The sequence below is a fragment of the Thalassophryne amazonica genome, chromosome 9 (assembly GCF_902500255.1).
Source record: "Thalassophryne amazonica chromosome 9, fThaAma1.1, whole genome shotgun sequence".
Taxonomy (NCBI): Eukaryota; Metazoa; Chordata; class Actinopteri; order Batrachoidiformes; family Batrachoididae; genus Thalassophryne; species Thalassophryne amazonica.
Window position 1 is genome coordinate 28,354,806 of NC_047111.1, and position 7,207 is coordinate 28,362,012.

Here is a 7,207-nt window from a genome sequence, read left to right on the forward strand (position 1 = left end):
ACGTGCCTTAACTAAAGCACCCTCTCTGCTGAATCACCTCTAAATTATTTTCACATTATTCACTTTGTGTTTTTAGGAATCCACTAGCTTAGCGCAGCTATTAGCTCTTAGCTGGTTTAGCATGGCGGCTTCTCCTGTCTCTCCCGCACTTTTCTGCGCTGAGTGTGAAATGTTTAGTTACTCCTTGGCCTCCTTTAGCAGTAACGGTACTTGTAATAAGTGTACCTTGTTCGTAGCTTTGGAGGCCAGGCTGGGCGAATTGGAGACTCGGCACCTTGGAAAATCCTACAGCTAGCCAGGCCCCTGTAGTTGGTGCGGACCAAAGTAGCTTAGCCGCCATTAGCTGTCCGCCAGCAGATCCCGAGCAGCCGGGAAAGCAGGCCGGCTGGGTCACTGTGAGGAAGAAGCATAGTTCTAAACAGAGGCCCCCTTTACACCACCAACCCGTTCACATCTCTAACCGTTTTTCCCCACTCGGCATCACACCCGCTGAGAATCAAACTCTGGTTATTGGCGATTCTGTTTTGAGAAATGTGAAGTTAGCGACACCAGCAACCATAGTCAAATGTCTTCCGGGGGCCAGAGCAGGCGACACTGAAGGAAATTTGAAATTGCTGGCTAAGGCTAAGTGTAAATTTGGTAAGATTGTAATTCACGTCGGCAGTAATGACACCCGGTTACGCCAATCGGAGGTCACTAAAATTAATATTGAATCGGTGTGTAACTTTGCAAAAACGTCGGACTCTGCAGTTTTCTCTGGCCCCCCCCAATCGGACCGGGAGTGACATGTTTAGCCGCATGTTCTCCTTGAATTGCTGGCTGTCTGAGTGGTGTCCAAAAAATGAGGTGAGCTTCATAGATAATTGGCAAAGTTTCTGGGGAAACCTGGTCTTATTAGGAGAGACGGCATCCATCCCACTTTGGATGGAGCAGCTCTCATCTCCAGAAATCTGGCCAATTTTATTAAACCCTCCAAATTGTGACTATCCAGGGTTGGGACCAGGATGCAGAGTTGTAGTCTTACACACCTCTCTGCAGCTTCTCTCCCCCTGCCATCCCCCCAATACCCCATCCCCGTAGAGACGGTGCCTGCTCCCAGACCACCAATAACCAGTTAAAATCTATTTAAGCATAAAAATTCAAAAAGAAAAAAATAATAGCACCTTCAACTGCTGGGGGGTTTCCCATGATGCACCCAGTGTTTCTTTTTATTCACCTCTTTTTGCTCTGTATGCACCACTCTGCTTTTAATCATTGGTGATTGATCTCTGCTCTCTTCCACAGCATGTCCTTTTCCTGACTCTCTCCCCTCAGCCCCAACCAGTCCCAGCAGAAGACTGCCCCTCCCTGAGCCTGGTTCTGCTGGAGGTTTCTTCCTGTTAAAAGGGAGTTTTTCCCTTCCCACTGTCGCCAAGTGCTTGCTCATAGGGGGTCGTTTTGACGGTTGGGGTTTGTCTGTAATTATTGTATGGCTTTTGCCTTACAATATAAAGCGCCTTGGGGCAACTGTTTGTTGTGATTTGGCGCTATATTAATAAAATTGATTTGAATTGATTTGATTTGATCCTACAGCCCATTTGGCCATAGTTTCTCACCAATGTCTCAACCAGTTCCACATAATTGTCAGCCTTGTGGTTGCCCAGAAACCCATCAATCAATCAATCAATTTTTTTATATAGCGCCAAATCACAACAAACAGTTGCCCCAAGGCACTTTATATTGTAAGGCAAGGCCATACAATAATTATGTAAAACCCCAACGGTCAAAACGACCCCCTGTGAGCAAGCACTTGGCTACAGTGGGAAGGAAAAACTCCCTTTTAACAGGAAGAAACCTCCAGCAGAACCAGGCTCAGGGAGGGGCAGTCTTCTGCTGGGACTGGTTGGGGCTGAGGGAGAAAACTGGAGGCTTCTGGAGGATTCAGGCTTCTGGATGAGCTATCAATGAAGACTCTCCATTCATTTGGATTACATGCAATTCCAATTGCATTGAACAGTCCTGAAATGTCACAACAATAGCACAAACTCTCTTCCTTGGCAAAGAAGCTAGAGAAAAGTTGGTGATGTTTTCTTTGGCTTGTTACTTGCACACTTTTCATCCAACAAGTCCCACTCCTTCAGCCTTGAGATCAAAAGTCAGCATTTGACTTTGTCAAACCAAGATCTCTGACATCATTCAGATCTCCTTGAGTTGGGAAGTAATGATTCCTCTCACAAACTGTATCTGTAATGTCACAGTCCACTTCACTGTTCTCCCCATCCTCTGATTCAGTGTTTTCTTCTTCTGATGGTGTGTTTCTTTCTGGAGGTGAGGGTACAGGAAGCTCAGCACTATGTGGCACTGGTGCAATGGAAGATGAAATCAAATCAAATCAATTTTATTTATATAGCGCCAAATCACAACAAACAGTTGCCCCAAGGTGCTTTATATTGTAAGGCAAGGCCATACAATAATTACGGAAAAACCCCAACGGTCAAAACGACCCCTGTGAGCAAGCACTTGGCGACAGTGGGAAGGAAAAACTCCCTTTTAACAGGAAGAAACCTCCAGCAGAACCAGGCTCAGGGAGGGGCAGTCTTCTGCTGGGACTGGTTGGGGCTGAGGGAGAGAACCAGGAAAAAGACATGCTGTGGAGGGGAGCAGAGATCATTCACTAATGATTCAATGCAGAGTGGTGTATACAGAGCAAAAAGAGAAAAAAACACTCAGTGCATCATGGGAACCCCCCAGCAGTCTAAGTCTATAGCAGCATATCTAAGGGATGGTTCAGGGTCACCTGATCCAGCCCTAACTATTACCTTTAACAAAAAGGAAAGTTTTAAGCCTAATCTTAAAAGTAGAGAGGGTGTCTGTCTCCCTGATCCGAATTGGGAGCTGGTTCCACAGGAGAGGAGCCTGAAAGCTGAAGGCTCTGCCTCCCATTCTACTCTTACAAACCCTAGGAACTACAAGTAAGCCTGCAGTCTGAGAGCGAAGCGCTCTATTGGGGTGATATGGTACTATGAGGTCCCTAAGAAGATGGGACCTGATTATTCAAAACCTTATAAGTAAGAAGAAGAATTTTAAATTCTATTCTAGAATTAACAGGAAGCCAATGAAGAGAGGCCAATATGGGTGAGATATGCTCTCTCCTTCTAGTCCCTGCCAGCACTCTAGCTGCAGCATTTTGAATTAACTGAAGGGTTTTCAGGGAACTTGTAGGACAACCTGATAATAATGAATTACAATAGTCCAGCCTAGAGGAAATAAATGCATGAATTAGTTTTTCAGCATCACTCTGAGACAAGACCTTTCTAATTTTAGAGATATTGCGCAAATGCAAAAAAAGCAGTCCTACATATTTGTTTAATATGCGCATTGAATGACATATCCTGATCAACAATGACTCCAAGAATTCTCACAGTATTACTAGAGGTCAGGGTAATGCCATCCAGAGGAAGGATCTGGTTAGACACCATGTTTCTAAGATTTGTGGGGCCAAGTACAATAACTTCAGTTTTATCTGAGTTTAAAAGCAGGAAATTAGAGGTCATCCATGTCTTTATGTCTGTAAGACAATCCTGCAGTTTAGCTAATTGGTGTGTGTCCTCTGGCTTCATGGATAGATAAAGCTGGGTATCATCTGCCTAACAATGAAAATTTAGGCAATGCTTTCTAATAATACTGCCTAAGGGAAACATGTATAAAGTGAACAAAATTGGTCCTAGCACAGAACCTTGTGGAACTCCATAATTAACCTTAGTCTGTGAAGAAGATTCCCCATTTACATGAACAAATTGTAATCTATTAGACAAATATGATTCAAACCACCGCAGCGCAGCGCCTTTAATACCTATGGCATGCTCTAATCTCTGTAATAAAATTTTATGTCAACAGTATCAAAAGCAGCACTGAGGTCTAACAGAACAAGCACAGAAATGAGTCCACTGTCTGAGGCCATAAGAAGATCATTTGTAACCTTCACTAATGCTGTTTCTGTACTATGATGAATTCTAAAACCTGACTGAAACTCTTCAAATAGACCATTCCTCTGCAGATAATCAGTTAGCTGTTTTACAACTACCCTTTAGAATTTTTGATTTTGTTGTGAAAGTGTAGTGACACAGACCCACAACAGGGGGCGCAAATGAACGGTCAATAGATGAGCCAAAAGGTAACAATTTAATGTTGTGAAACGTGCACAACGAACATACAGACAATCTCAGAATATAATTACAGTCAAATTACAAAGGTGACATGTGGGCAGGCTCGAGGATAGAAGACGTCTGTCCTGAGAAGAGCCGGAACCACACGATTTCCCCCCACAGAACCTGGTGAATACTGGAGCCGCCAAGTCCCGAATTCCCAGGTGATCACCGTCCCCGACTGTCGGATCTGGTACTGCTGGTGAAGAACAAAGACAGTCAAGTGTGGGTGTGTGTACACCCAGTAACAACAGCGGTGGGAATGCCACCTCCACCTCTCACTCAACACATTGCAGCGGTCTCAGATGAAAAGGAGCGCCGTCTTGCACAGCCTCCGCAAAACGACCGGTTCTCCTGCAATCACTCACAATAACAGATTTATAAATCTCACAAAAGGCTGAGAGTATTACCTCCAATGAAGTATGATATCTCGGCGATGAGGTGGAGATGACGTCTGGTCTTTATGGAGTGCGATGATGAAGAATGTGTGACAGCTGTCAGGAATTAATGAGTGACAGCTGTCACCCCGGCTGTGTCCGTGCGGCAGCACCCTCTCGTGCCTGAAGCCCGCACTTCAGGCAGGGCGCCCTTTGGTGGGGGCCAGCAGTACAGCCTCTTCTGGCGGCCCACACAACAGATTTCCCGGCTTTCTCGGCTGCTCAGGATCATTACTGCTAAAGGAGGCCGAGGAATAACTAAACATTTCACACCCAGAGCAGAAAAGTGCAGGAGAGACAGGAGAAGCCGCCATGCTAAACCGGCTAAGAGCTAGTAGCTGCGCTAAGCTAGCGGATTCCTAAAAAACACGAAGTGAATAATGTGTAAATAATTTAGAGGTGATTCAGCAGAGGGAGTGCTTTAGTTAAGGCACGTGAAGATTACACTGTGAAACAAATCGTTATCTAGATCAATCTAACTGCACAGATTAAACAGCTAACAGATACAGCAAAACACCGCTGTGCTCCGGAACAGGAAGTGATACAATACCGCAGTGAGAGCCAACCACCAGTAGAGGCAAGCAAGACCACCAGTAGAGGCAAGCAAGATGGAATGTCAGGATAAGGAATAGCAGGTGCATTCTTCCCACTTTGCCGTTTGGAAGGGTCCACCATGCAGAAGTAGCAGTTGGTTGAGTGGTCAGTGTGTTCATGCCATATTCTTGGAACAGCAAACTTCATTGCTCTCTTTTCCCTGTTGTTTAGGTTGTTTAATTTTCTGTGATTAAAGAGTGAAATATTCATGAACAAAGGAGATTCTTCAAACCTCAGTAAATTACTCTCCTGTTCTTGAAAGTTCTTGCTCAATCTGTACAGTTAAGGAAGGTTTTCATAAATATAATTGCTTTGTCAACATTGTATTATGGTTGAAATGATGGTGGAACCCTTTGGATAACCATAAAATGTGATGACCAGAACTCTGACAAATAGACTTAACTTCTCCAGAAATTAGTAGTGACCACTCAGTGAATGTGAAAACTGGTTAATTTCCAATTTCATTGTCCTGACCACAAAACCAAAGGTTGGAGGTCAAGACCACTCTTTTCTCTTTTGATTGGTTGTTAAGAAATGGGAAATTATGGTTTTAACCCACGAACAAGACAAAAGTGAAAATTTGTTACTTATCTGTCATCTAGCCCTCATGACATGTGCCAACTCCAGAGCTCCACAGAGCCTACTTTGAGAATGATGGGTGCATATCTAAACTCAGCAAAAGCAACTTAGTTCAACAGCATGATGCCTCATCATTTTCTTCATGCCATCTAAATTTCACCCAATTTTCAAGATACAAATCAAATCACTCACAAATGAGTTCACCCATAAATATCCATCCATCCATTTTCTATACCCGCTTACTTCAATTAAGGCTCACGGGAGGTTGGAGCCTATACCAGCAGTCATAAGGCGTGAGGCGGGGTACACCCTGCACTCAAAAAATGACTCATTGGACGAACTCAGTTTAATTATGTGCAGAATTTCATCTAATAAACTCAAAAAAGCACATCTATGTAAGAAAATTAAATTCAGTTGGGACTACACATATTTTGTTATATGGAAATTCAATCCAGTGAGTCAGTTTTTTGAGTGTGGATACGATGGCAGTTTGTCACAAGGCCACATATAGACAGACAAACACATTCACACCCACACACGCACACAGCTATGGACAATTTAAGGTTTCCAATCCACCTAACCCATAAGTCTTTTGATGTGGAAGGAAGCCAGAGCACTCGGAGAGAACCCACACAAACACGGGGAGAACATGCAAACTCCACACAGAAAGGCCACAGGGGAATCAATCCCATGACCTTCTTGCTGTGAGCCAACAGTGCTAACCACCAAGCCACCATGATGCTCCCATAATTATTCAAATTGATAATATGTAATACACATATTTTGAAAACTGTAAGTTCTGCATTCTATGATCCACCCATCTATTTCTATAGTTCAAATAAGAGTGAATGATGGGGGGCTGGAGCCTATCTGAGCAGTCATAGGGTGTGAGGCGGGGTATACCCTGGACAGTATGCCAGTCTATCGCAAGGCTACATATAGGCAAACAAACCCATTCACACCCGCATGCAGACTACGGCCAATTTAAAGTTTCCAGATTCACTGAACCTGCATGTTTTTGGATGTGCATGGAAGCCGGAGCACCCAGCAGGAGCCTACCCAAACACGTGGAAAACATGCAAACTCCACATAGAATGGCCCCAATTGGAGAGTGATCATGCGACCTTGCTGTGAAGCAGCAGTGCTAACCACTAAACCACCTGCATTGTATGATGTCAGTAAAATTTGATTTTTGCTATTTTGAAGTCTAAATATCATAATGTGCTGGTGTTGTGTGTTGCAGCTGTTGGATGGCATGGGAGCCCAGCCTAGGAGCATTCTTTGGCCCTGTGGCCTTCATCTTCCTGGTGACGTGCATCTACTTTCTCTGCACCTTCATCCAGCTGCGTCGCCACCCTGAAAAGAAGTATGAGCTGAAACAATTGACAGAGGAGCAACAGAGGCTAGCATCTG

The 7,207-nt window shown here is 44.2% G+C and overlaps 1 protein-coding gene across 6 annotated transcripts in view; it reads left to right on the forward strand.

The window, feature by feature from the left end:
- cadm1a (cell adhesion molecule 1a) overlaps positions 1-7,207 on the forward strand; it is a 1,471,967-nt gene that overhangs the window by 1,121,693 nt on the left and 343,067 nt on the right. The window lies entirely within an intron of this gene.